General features: G+C 39.3%; 1 long non-coding RNA gene across 1 annotated transcript; it reads right to left on the reverse strand.

Annotated features, from left to right (window-relative positions):
- Positions 1-10,238: 10,238 nt before the first annotated feature.
- Positions 10,239-13,277, reverse strand: LOC140707265 (uncharacterized). The gene is made up of 2 exons (XR_013540559.1): positions 13,161-13,277; positions 10,239-11,159 (listed from the first exon to the last, which is right to left on the reverse strand). It is a non-coding gene; the product is annotated as an uncharacterized LOC140707265 (long non-coding RNA).
- Between the last annotated feature and the right edge of the window lie 487 nt (positions 13,278-13,764).

The following is a 13,764-nucleotide window of genomic DNA, read 5'->3' on the forward strand; positions in this document are numbered from 1 at the left end:
CATATGGGCACAACTTTCACTTATTTCATCTGGACAGTTTAATCCATCATGGATCAATTTGCTTCCAGGTATTGTCCCTCCCTTTCTCTGTCCCCCTGTGTCTATGATATAGTTGCTTCATTTCGAAGCTAGCTATAATAGATCTACCCTGTAGCATATGGTGCAGTGATTTGTCTCCTGTTTATCATGCTGCATTGCCTCCTTCTTCCAAAAAACAGATGAGCCTTTTAACACTTGCATAAAGAATTCAATCTTTACATTAGATTAGTGTCCAAGGACAACACAGCCCTCCCTAAGAGAGAGAGAAAAGGCACATACTTAGCATCCTTGTGTGAGCACTTATTTCTGTTCCCTGGATAACATACATTTTTACAAGAGTACTTTAACTTGAAAATTGATTGGTCTTGACATACAGAAGCTTTTCTGATCAGCTGAAATCAACATCTTCTCTGCCTGTGCTGCAAATACACTTTAAGAATACCCAGTGCGGTCTAGTGGATAGAACAACAGAGTAGGGTTCAGGAGAACTGGGTATGAATCCTTGCTTGGCCATGAAGACTCACTTGGTGGTGGTGGTGATGGAACTGGTAAAAGCACTCCAAAAACATCACAGTTACCTTGAAAGCCTAATTAGGGTTCCAACCTGATGTCACATAAGAAGGATGTTAAAGTATAGCATATTTTAACAAAATTAAAGACATCCATATAGAAGAAAAGTATGTTGTCTCCACTGATATTCAGTTTTCCTCTCAGAACTGCTTTAGAGAAGTACTGTACCTGCTGAGTCAAATGATGGTATCTTTGTCAATGCAAATGTCATCAACCACATCCAGTACACAGATGATACAGTATTGCTGTCTAACAATTAAAATGATCTATAAAATTTACTCAGTGAAACCGGTGAGTGAATATGGTTTAAAATGAATGTTAAGAGAACCAGGTTTATGGTATCGGTAAGAAGAATGCAGCACAAGGAATGCAGTTAAAGATTCATAATGAAAATGTGTAGCATGTTACCTTGGAATTTGGCTGAATAAACAATGGAATCCTAATCACACAATGAAAATCAGAATAGAGATGGACTGGAGTAGGTTCCTGAAGATGGAGACTGGAATATGCAACAAAAAGTAGTGGCTCACTACTTTTGTTTATATTGCCGTGTTTTATCTATGTAAGCTGCCCCGAGTGACATTGTCTAGAGGGGGCGGGGTAAAAATCTAATAAATAAATAAATAAATAAATAAATAAATAAATAAATAAATAAATAAATAAATAAATAAATAAATAAATAAATTCTTTTGCTTAGCTTAGTATGTCATAACTAGAGTAGGCCCATTTGAGTCAATGGAACCTGCATAGGAGTTGATTCACAAAATCCCCCCAGATTCAATGGACCTATCTAGTGCAACATCTTAAGATATATGATTTCAGCCATAGAATTGGCATTGAGAATAAGAATTGCACTCTCCTATGTATTCTCAGTTTCTATAGTATGGTATGGAATCATACTTTCCAAAACAGATACTATAAATAAAATGGAAACCTTTAACAAATTAAATAACAAGAATAATAGGCAAGAAATAATAAAACACATGAAATGCAGAAATATCTGCTCATATGTAGTATAGTAAAACAATATCCCATATTACACTATTGGATTTTTATTTAAGAACTTCGGACTGCCCTGCTGAAATAGACTACCTTTAAGCAAGGAAGAACTTCAAGCTAATACATAGGAGATAATTTAGATCTTTGGCTTTAAATGGGTCCTATCTGAAAATGTCAAACTAACACTGAGACACAAAAGTCTTCCAGACAGCCACACTCAATACAGAGTCTACTATCTTTAAAGGAGAATCTTCAATTACTAAGAATTTTCTGAACTGACCAGTGAATAAGTACTAAGACATAATGAATGAAGACCAAGAAATCATAGAACACACATACTGCAGAAAAGGAAAATACCTCAGTCACTTGAGAAACAGAAAGTACTGATTGTTATTGCTGATATTTCAAAGTAAAATAAATGGAGAAAGAAATGCATAAAACAAAATAATTTACTGGCTGAAGAACCTTGCAGAATAGTTTGGATGTTGGACAACACCAGTGTTTACAACTGTCTTCTTTAACATCAAAATAGCTGTGATGACATCCAGCCTCTGGTAGGAAAGAAATGTGAAAATAGATAATATGATGTTGATAAAGTCATACCTTTGGACTAGACAGTCAAGATGCCATGAGTCGAAATACAAAATAAAGAATTACTAATTTTGCCTTTTGGGATGTGGTGGTGCTGCGGGCTAAACCACAGAAGCCTGTGCTGCAGGGTCAGAAGACCAGCAGTCGTAAGATCAAATCCACATGACAGGTTGAGCTCCCATTGCTTTGTCCCAGCTCCTGCCAACCTAGCAGTTCAAAAGCATGTAAATGCGAGTAGATAAATAGGTACCACCACAGTGGGAAGGTAACGGTGTTCTGTGTCTAAGTCGCACTGGCCATGTGACCACGGAAACTGTTTTCAAACAAGCACTGGCTCTATGGCAGGAGTCGCCAACCTTGGGCCTCCAGATGTTCTTGGACTACAACTCCCAGAAGCCTTCAACATCACCTCTGCTGGCCAGGATTTCTGGGAGTTGAAGTCCAAGAAGTCCATCTGGAGGCCCAAGGTTGGGGACCACTGCTCTACAGCTTGAAAAACGGGATGAGCACTGCCCCCTAGAGTTGAACACGACTGGACTAAAAATGTCAAGGGGAACCTTTACCTTTAATTTTGCATAGCAAACTGGTGTGGTGCACTGGATAGAGTGATGGACTAGGACTCAAGAGACCTGGATTCAAATCCCTGTTTGACTGTGGAAACTCCTGGGCAAGGAGAACATAAAACTATTCCTTGAATACTTCATGTACTTTTAAAATCCTATTAGGATTGCTCTAAGTCAGAAGTGACACAATGACATATACCAACAATATTATACAGTCATTCCTTTTATATCTTTTGATATTATATAAATCCGTTTCTTTTCTCTCATATTAAGCAAATATATCTGGAACAAGTTTTCAAGAGGCATATATTTTTGTAAAATATTTCACCAAGTTCCTTCAGGCTGCTACTAAAAAAAAATTTAAGCAATTCATGACTTGACTAGACTCGTGCTTTTAGAATACAGTATTGTTTTCAGGAATGCAATTCAAAGTGATGAAATGGGACTTAACCGTAAGTCTACCTTGTCTTGGGCTTATGGCTCACAAGGGAAATGGCAGTGGACTTCAGGAACTTTAGGCCAAGCCACTTTTCCTAAGCAGAGTCACGTCAGAAAAGGTTAAAATAGGAAGCACATAACTGGGCTTGACAAGTTGTATCCAGATTCAAGCAAATCCAGGGCAAGGATGCAAATAGTTACAAGTAATATAACTACTGCAACAACTAATTTCTTTTTTGTGATGTCAGCTCTAGGATTTAGGTGCTTGACACCCCCTCCCCCAGGAAATTGATAGAAATTCCATAGACTTCCAGAGAAAAATCAGAACCCTATCTTCACCACAGCTGGTGTTTATCTCAATATAAAGTTAATTCCAGAATGAATCCAAACAGTCTCAGACAATCCTATTAACATTCATTTAAGTATCAAAGTATAATTCTTCATTGTTGCAATAATTCCAGGCACCTTCGGATTGTCTGATTCTACAAGCTTCACTCCACTACATTGCTTCTATATTTCATGTGCATAAACTCAGTTCAGAGCAGCCGTAACATCCAAAATCTTACAGACTTGGAGAAAACTGTCGGCACATATGCCTAAAAATATATGAAAATTGAACTTAAGTTGTTGGCAAAGGCATAAACCAAAAATATAGGATAATAAGTACAGAAATATCAAAAATAATGTTTTAAATTACATTGTTAAAATACAAAAGTTCATAGCCTATAAAGACAGGTTTAAAGTGCAAAGGACAGAAAATTCATCTCTTAAAATATTAAAGTTCTTAAGAATGAAACTGTATAAAAGTAAAAAGCATTATAATTTTCAGTAAAAGACATGAGAAAGTATCTGAGCTTTTAAAGATAAAAATATATAAAGGAAAAAAAAATACTTACCATCTTTCCCTGAAAATAAGACAGGGTTTAATATTAATTTTTGCTCCCAAAAAGCCCCGCATTAGGACTTATTTTCAGGGGATGATTTATTTTTTTTCCCATGCACAACCATCTACATTTATTCAAATACTGTACAGTCAGGTCATCTTCTTCTGGTTGCTGCACAATAGTGGAGGGCAGGGTTTCACTTCACTGGGGCTTATTTTTGGGGTAGGGCTTATATTACAAGCATCCTTGAAAATCACACTAGGTCTTATTTTCTGGTTAGGTCTTATTTAAGAATGATAAACAATTCTCCCTGCTCACTTAGGTTTTCCTTAGGTCTCTCTAGGTAAGCAACAATAATTTAAAATCCCATTTTCTTTGCTCCCTGGGTGTGAAACCTCACATTTATTGTATGCTTGTGGTGCTTGTTTTTTCTGCAAATACAGAGATTCCTAAAGTAGGAATTCCCAGCTCAGATTTTCTATACAGAAATTTCTAACTAAAATTTTGCAAAGCCAGGGAAAACCATTCAGTTGCCACACTATTTATGAATTCAAGGACTTCACTCAGAGCTGTTTTGTTTAATTTCGCAAAACACAGGATGGATTTGAAAGCAAGAAAGTCAAAACTGCCCTTTAGAAGCAGTTTCAATTTAAAAGAGCACTTTTTCTTGCACCCCTCAGAGCCATTTTTGTTTCTCTAACGATATTAAACACACAAGGGTTCAAACATTGACACTATAACAAGGATGAAGCAATCTGGGCACCAACTCTGGGCAGTGTGATAGCTGCCCTCCATTGGTAGAGCAGAGGTAAAAACTAAAGGCAGGGACAGACCAAACTTGTCCGCTGTCTGAAGTAGAAATCAAAGCCACCACTGAGCCACCATCACTGGCCCACTACATCTTTCTGCACCTCAGTATGCTGAATGCTTGAAAAAAGAAAAGAAAAGAAAACCTCTTGTCCCAGCAGCATGTACGAACATCAGAGAAAGGAACAATGTCAGACGTCCTTTCCTAATCCAGGAAAGGATGAGGAAGAGCAGAGCTGACTCCTGTTCTTGAATAGTGATTGCAAGGGAAGATCCTCAGAATCAAGGCACAATGGGAAAGGTATTTTCTGGAGTTACCTGTTTCGGAACACTACCACATAGACTACTCTTCCCATGACACCTTGGCTCTCCGGGTAAAGAAAGCCAAGGGGGTGATATTGAAGGAACTGGCGCTGAAGAAAGAGAGCTCCTTGATTCAGGAAGTGCAATGCCTCTACTTCCTTCTGTGGTGGCGGCATGGCATAACACATGGTGGTGGGATGAGGGGTGTAGTATGTTAAAAAGCATTTCAATGTATATATGGGCTAGAACAGGCGGGAATAGTACTAGGCTTTCCTTAGTAGGCAGCGGGCAAGCTTGGTCTGCTCCCGATAAAACAATAAAGAACTCAAAACTCTTGCATTATAAAATTAACCACCACACCACTATTTAACAATGAAGATATAAGACTTTAAGGATGCAACCACGGACACTACTAATGAGAAGTAAGCCCCACTGAACTGAATAAGGCTCACATCTGAGTAAATACGCACAGAAAGGGAACACATAAAAATTATACTGTTGTTTTGATTGTAAGCCACCTAGAGTGGTCTAATATGACCAGATAGGCGGGATAGAAATAAAATAAATAAATAAATAATAAAAAATTGTAACTGTCTTCTTGTTACCTTTAGAATATGAATTCTTTTTGGAGATTCCCCATACTAAGTTATTCATTCATAACATAATCCAGTTAGGCATCCTTCAATCTCGAAAAACTATGGTAACATGCTCTTTATGGAGGACTTGGAACACCGTCTAGTGTGGCTGAGGAGGCCAATTCAAGAGTGACAATCCCTTCCACACTGGAGACAAATACAATCTGTCCCCTGTCCAGCTCCCTGATTTTGCTGCTTCTGTGACTTCCTCTTTGCCTCGGCCTGCTGGACAAGGGTCTCTTCAAATTGGGATTATGTTTCTTTGAAAAACGTTCATGAAAGACATTAGCAATAAATTTGATTCAGAATTTCTTGTTTTATTTCAGTTTGAAAGACTACACTGCAGTGCGGGGGATGGATTGGGATTAGAGATGGGGAATTAAAAAAAAAAACAAATCACAATATTTGTCAAAAATTGCCAAATTTTTGCAAATTCATTGCTTCACATTTGCTCAATAAGGAGAGCCTGACAAATACAAGCTGACAATTATCTATTTTTGATTCCTCAATCTGTCTACCCCTTTTTATGCCTCCTGTGCCACCTGCAGCCTATTTCAGAAGTCCATCAGAAGCTGTAGACAACCAAGGGAGGGGCCTAGAGACTCCTGGATTAGCAGGGCAGGCAGCCAAATGCGCTGCAGAAATGGCTGTGGAAGAGTTTCTTGTTCAGAGGTTGTATAAAGCCTTTTCCTGCAGCCATTTTGCACTTCTCCTTTGAATCTTGGCTCAAGCAGTTGGTGCTGCTGTGCTGTGTCTCGCTGTTCTGTTTCTTCATTGTTGCAGCAGCAAAGCATACATTTTACATTTATCTCATTTTTATTTGAAATATTGAGAATTCTGTTTGGATTCTATAACTGTGGAGAGACTGTCCTTCATCAAGGTGAACCTTCCTTTGTTGGATTTCCCCTCATTGAAACCAACAAAATCAGGATCTCATGACAGTCTCTGTGCCTGCTGCTTGCTGCCTTCCTGCTGCCTGACCCACCCAGGCCCACCACGCCACCTCTCTGCCTTCCTGGTGGCCCTCTCAGGGCACAAACTGAACTCTTTGCCAGCAATCCGTGCTACCCAGGAGCACAAAAAGAATGCCCACTGGCTCTGAAACTGGGTGCAAAACCAAACTCCATCTATTCCAGGTCCATCCAAGAGTGCTATGATCTTATTCTGATCAAACTGTCCTCCATACCTGCAGGGTCTTTTTTTAAACCAATAATTAAAGTTGACTCCCCCATCCCATTGCTTGCATAGTTTCCCAATAATGAAAAGGATTACATGGCAGCCATGGGTGCCTCAAGGCTGAAGTAAGAAATATTTAATTTCATGAGCCTTACACAGGGAGAGTTACATGAGGATTTTAGCCTGCCACCGTGGAGTGTAAAAAAAAAGGATATGGCATATTTGCTGAATCACTGACAGGAACATATGAAACACAGAGACAAATGTTAGAAGTTTTTTTCAAACTCTTTTTGCTTCCATTTAAATTCCTTTTTTGCTCTGCTCACACAAAAGCTTGCCTCCTTCCCTCAAAATTTTGATCCAGCCAAATTTAGTGGCAGTGTAGCGATATTTATAAGAACCCTGGCACTGTTATTCTACGCCTATGCCAGCACTCCTTCTTAAATGAAGGTTGTAACAAAACCCTTTGGAGGAATCATAAAAAGCCAGCTCACAATTTTCTGTTGTCAGACCCAAAGAACAAGATGCCATCGCCTCCACATCATCAAGGTTGCTAGACTGACAACTGAATACTACTTCAACCAGAGCTTGGAAAGAATTATGTTTTTGGAAGATATCTCCCAGAACCTCCAGGATTCTGGGAACTGTAGTCCAAAAAAAAAAAGAAAAAAGAAAAAGAAAAGAAATGTTTCTAAGACCTGTTGTCAACATTGGTCATGGAATAGGATCCTGTATTCCACCTGGCTACTTTAGGTTACCACCATCTCCCAGAATCTGCTGCCTAAGGGGTGATCATCACTTCATCACTGGTTTTGCCTGGAAACAAAACTTCCATCTGTGTTTAATAGGCTGAACTAATTCTCCTAAACTCTAGAATCCTTCCTTACAATTACAAAGTTGTTAATATCTAAGAAAAACCAAATAGGTCTTACTGCAGATTTGCAATGTGGCAATGATGGATGATAAAGCCCAGGAGCTTTGCTAGTTCCAATAAACTTAGTGCCTGCAATCTTTCCTCCCGCTTTTTCAGAAGCATATTGATACAATGCTACTGGGTTTTTCAAGGACCAGGTTCAGCCCATTACCTCTTATCAAGAGCCTGACAGCCAAAGCTCTTGAAAGGTACATTACCACTCCAGTTCAGAGCACAGAGAATGTTCCAGGATTTAAGCCAAATGAAGTCTTATCTACTTTAAAAACTGATGGACTACTAAATTCACTTAAAGATCATTATTTTAATGCATCTGCACCCTACAAGAGGTGATATTCCTTGACCAAATGCAATTCAACAGGACTATTGTTCATTTAGAGAGATAATCTTAATGGTTTAATTAAGTTTCACTACAGCATTGAGAGTCAGGTCAGATATATCTCCATTTAATAATTATTTTACTTTTGTCCTGGAGAGTTATCTGCTGCTCTTTGATCCAGAAGAGGTGACACACCAAAGAAGCAAGCCAGCGAGCAAGCAAGTAAGTACAACAATTGAAACAAATTAGAATTTAGAAATAAAATCTCAAAACAAAGACAAAGAATTAAGAACAGCAACACTTTAGAGTGAATGACTGTAAATGCAGCTGGCAGAAAATGTTTAAATTAATACAGACTCTAAAAAGTTTGGGGGAAATTGTTTTAAATATCTTCATCTGGTATCAAAATATATAAGGCTGAATATCTTTTGAGCTGCCCTGAGGACAGAATTCTAAAATGGGTGACACAGCCAAAAAAATCTGAAAAAAAGCTTTCATGAACAAGTGGAGAATAGAAATCCCAAATGTTCACACTATGTACCATAAGATCATGCCTTACCTAGCATGTGCTATTCCTTTCTTCATCATTATACATACTTTAGAATGATGTCTCTCAATAACTGCTGCACTAACCAACTTTTTTTGTTTGTTTCTGTATGCATAATCAAGTGAAATCATATAAAGCTATAAAGTTATACCCCATATCTTATTTGCCTTCATAGGAAAATTAGAATTACTAATCAGTCTTTTCTCACAGATTATGAAAAATGGGTTCACGGCATATGCAGCAACGTCATTTAGATAGGTTGTGTATGCGACAAAAGGGCAAGAGAAATGCACCACAAATTCATACATCTGTACCTGCAGAAGGCAGTTTGCTCAGAGACATCCTTTTTTCCTAGTGATCGATGAATAACTGCAGTGTTTTAGCGCCTTCTTGTGTTGATCATAGGAAATTCTGGCCAAATATATTTTTAAAAAAATAACTCTTCATTCTGTTTTAGACATGATGAAAAGACTATGTGTCAGCAGGGCCTTCTTTCAATTACTAATTCTGAAATTCAAGAGTGAGTTTTGTTTTATATGAATATAAAACTGAGGATACATGGCTTAGTTGGGATTTTAGAACCTATGTCGCTCAGATAATTCTTCACCTACCCAAACTGTTCCTTCTAAAGCCATACAAACAGGCTGCTGGTTAAGCATGTGTGCAGGCTTTCCGTCACATATGCTTAAGACTGCAACACAACAACATGTGTGCGTTATCAAAAGTAAGCCCTATTGAGTTCAGTGGGAAAGCATACATAGGGCTGAACTCATACCTACTCTAGGAAAGCATACATAGGATGGCAGTCCTAGTGAAGTTTCCCCTTGAACTTGAAAATCTTAACTTTTAATATTACAGTTCCCCAATCCTTCAGAACATTGCTCATATTGCAGGCCAGTCATCAGGTGGGCTTTAACAATGATGTGTTTATAAGAGAAAGCAAAAACAGCTCCCAGGCAGCATGTCTTCTAAAATTAAATGGGCGTGCCATTTTATAAGATCTGCTTTAACAGTAGCTTGTGTGGCGTATTCAGAAGAATTTGGTCCAGAGGGCAGCAGTTCTTGGAAATTAGAAAGGTGGCAGAAGTGAGGATTTTTTTAGCTCAGTGAAATGGCAAATAAAGAGAGACACAATGGGGTGTTTAGAACTATGCAGGTTGCGTAGAAAATTAGGAGAAGCTTCTCCTTATCTTACAGCAGTGGTTCTTAACCTTTGTTACTCAGATGCTTTTGAACTGCAACTCCCAGAAACCCCAGTCAGGACAGCTGGTGGTGAAGGCTTCTGGGAGTTGCAGTCCAAAACTCCTGAGTAACCCAAAGTTAAGAACCAGTGTCTTACAGTACTAGCAGCTGAGGAGCATCTGCTGTAGCTGAACAGCAGGAGATTCAGGGCAGAAGAGAGGACTTCTCTACACAGCACACAGGTCAACTGTAGAATCCACTGCCATGAGATGCAATGATAGCTGCTAACTTTGCTGATTTTAAAACAGGGTTAGATTATTTTGATGGTCATGAATTTAAGGCTATCAACAGCTACAAGTTGAGATGGCTGTATACCACCTTCACTATCAGAGCTGGGGATACTGATTTGGGCATTATATTATCTTACACCATTTAATATTCCCCAGTAATTCACATGACCTAGTGCTTTCCGAGTCTTCCCTTCTTGGATTTTGCCATTATACATGACCAAGCACATGGTTAAGTATTAGTATTCATTCCAAAAGTAAGCATTCTTTAACGAATTTTTTTACATCCCAAGTATATACATAATAAATGCCCTTTGATTTGCAGGCTCATTGCGTTCAGGACCAATCCAAGGCTATTTAAATATGTACCCATAGTTTTCTTAAACTTTGCCAGTTTTAAATATTTTCATTCTTTTAAAAAGCTTGTAAACCACATTGAGCCTTAAGAGTGCTCTTAACTGACCAGATAGGCGGGATAAAAATAAAATAAAATAAAATAAAATAAAATAAAATAAAATAAAATAAAATAAATAAATAAATAAATAAATAAATAAATAAATGATTTTTTAATGGAAAGGCAGAGCACAAACATAGTAAATAAATATAAATAAATACTCTTTTTTTAACCCGCTCTAGCTCCTTCAACAATAGTGTAATATACAGAAATTAACAGGCAAAGCTTTTTACTGCATAACGACCATCACCATCACTACTACCCAGGCACAGTAGCAACAGCTGTTTGAAAGGTTGGCAGCCAGCTTTTCTGAGCAGCGCTCTAAGGGGATGTTCAGCTCACAGGTCAGTTGGCACTGCTGGCATCTGCAGCTCTTGGGTCTGAAGCTGTCACTTTCTAACTTGTGCCACATGAATCAGCTGCAGAATCCATCACTAAAAGAATACATAATAAATATTGGCAAGAAACTGTCAGGGCCCCAGGCACTCACCACACCTTCAGTTAGCAAATCAATCATGTTCTCAGAGATACAAAGCGAAAAATAGAACTAATCAAAGGCTCTTTTGAGAGGAATAAGAAAAAGAATGTCATTATTTTAAGAAACAGACTTCTGCACATACATATAGCTTGAAGGTATTTTCTATAGGATATGGTTCTAGCTGCTTTTAGGTGAGCACCCCCTCTGCCACCCCCTCCCACAGTCCTCGGGGAAGCTGGGCAATAGGGGACTGGATTTTCAACATGCCATGCTAGAGGCAGCAAAATCTTTCAGTAAGCTTGGTCTTGAATGGGCAGCTGATTTATAAAAGACCTGCTTCTGCTGCAGATGACAACAAATGGGGAAAGAAATTCCTAAAAAACTGTAACATGGTGGCTTGAGGCTATTTGGAGGCATGTTGTCTGTCTCGGGTAACCACAGGTCTCCTTAGCAAAGGACAAAATGCTGACCACTATAATTCCCTTTGCTAGCTCACTATTTTATGACTGTCCGCTGATCTTCATAAACTGGTTGTTATGCTATGCATGGGGGGGGGGGGTGGAGAGAGAGAGAAAGGGAGGGAGAGAGGGAGAGAGGGAGAAATTAAAATTAATAGATGGAGCCACACAGCTGCCTGCAGTTATGAGTTGTCCTTGAAGGCATGCCTAGGAGCACACCGCATTTCAAAATTTACCACTACATCATGGTTTCCAACCAGTCTCATATGTTCGTACTCTGTTAGTTCCATGGGGCCCAAGTACAAGCATAAATTGTTGTTTATTTTCTGAATTTCTCTTTCTACCACTGCCCCTTCTTTAGACAGCTGAACATCCCATTCACATTTCTGCCCATCACTAAATGACGACATTTGGCCAGAGAAGCCATTTGGATTAGGATAGTGATATGCTGCCCTTCCATTTGACAAAAATCATGGAGCAGCTTAATAGCAAAATCCAAAATGATACCAAAATAAATACAAATTTTAAACAAATGCTTAAATTTAAAAAATCCCCATTTAAAAAATGTTTAAATTGCAACAGCAATAAAACAGCCAGTAATAAAACAACCGGCACAGTGCGTAGATGGTATGTCAACAGCATTAAATCCAGCTTAGATAACATAATAGAAGGGTTGAGCGAAAAGTCTTTCTCTAGTAGTGAAAGGACATCAAGTTTGGTACTGGGTGGGTGTCCTTTGGAAAGCCCAGTCCACACACTGCTCATCATAGGCAAAATAACATCTCCATTTAACTTCAGAAAGCAGGGGGATTAGGAAGAAAGACTTCAGACAATGACCATAGCATTCAAACAGTCAGTTAATGTGGGGGGTGGGGTGGGGGGCGACACTGAGGTAATAGGAAAATAATACCCCCAGGCATCTGTGTGATATCCCATATACATCCCTAGGAATCAAAACTAGCTTTGGCAATCTTCTCAGCCCGGTGTCATCTTTAAGACCAGCATATTTGTTTGCTTGCTTGTTTGAAGCTAGTGGCCAGACTCCTGTTTCCACAAGGTTTGTGTAACTTATTGTGGCTGATTGTGGCTAAATAACTATGTACCACAGTGATCTTGGTTGTGCAAACAGGAGCTTCTGTGTAGAGATGAATACAAAATTGCGTTATTTAAAGCAGCGTCCCTGTTGACGATTTTCGGTGCCCTCAGAATTAGCGAGGTTGTCACTACAGGAAAAGGTGATAAGACTAGGGTAGCATTATAATGGCAGGACATTAGGGTTGTAGACGGTATGGTTCAGATTACCATTCAGCAATCCAAGGCCGATCAGTCAGGAAGAGGTGCACAATTTATACTAGCGCGCTGCCATAGAGATGGCATTTGCCCGGTAACAGCCACGAATGCATACCTTGAACTTAGGGGACAAGAGCAGGGATATTTTTTTCAGCATAGAGATGGCTCGCCATTGACTATGTACTAGTTTTGGAAGTTGACAGACTTACCACTGGATAAGGTGAGAGTGCAGGGCTTGAGATTTGGCATGCACTCTTTTAGAGTTGGCACAGCATCCACCACCACAGCCCTGGGATACAACACAGAGGAAATTAAGCGTTTGGGTTGGTGGTCTTCATCCAACTGTTGTAGATACTGTATATCAGAGCTCTTCCTAATGTCTAGGCAGGGGCCTGGTTTTGTTTTGTCTCTGCAGGTCCAGTGGTGACAGCAAGGCGGAAGCAGGATTTGATCATAGGCCACAGTTATGTTTTTTGGGCAGCGTGACATGCGGCTGCATCCCTATGGGGGAGCAGCCTGGGCCTTGGAGCCAGAGCTCACATTGAATGGAGAGGGCTGTATGAAATGCTGTGGAGCCAGCTATGCAAAGCGGTTGCTTTGGGACAATTTCCCCCAGATTTTTTGGCAATACATCTGGGTGGCAATAATTTGGTCAGATGTCAAGGAAAGGCATTGCTTTTGGATATTCTACACGATCTGACATGGCTGAAGACCATGTACCCAGCCATGCATATCGTATGGTCAACAATCATCCCTCGGTTGGCATGGAGAGATGCCAGGGATTTTTTCTCTGTTAACACTGTGCGCAGGCGT

This window comes from Pogona vitticeps, chromosome 1 (genome assembly GCF_051106095.1).
Source record: "Pogona vitticeps strain Pit_001003342236 chromosome 1, PviZW2.1, whole genome shotgun sequence".
NCBI lineage: Eukaryota > Metazoa > Chordata > Lepidosauria > Squamata > Agamidae > Pogona > Pogona vitticeps.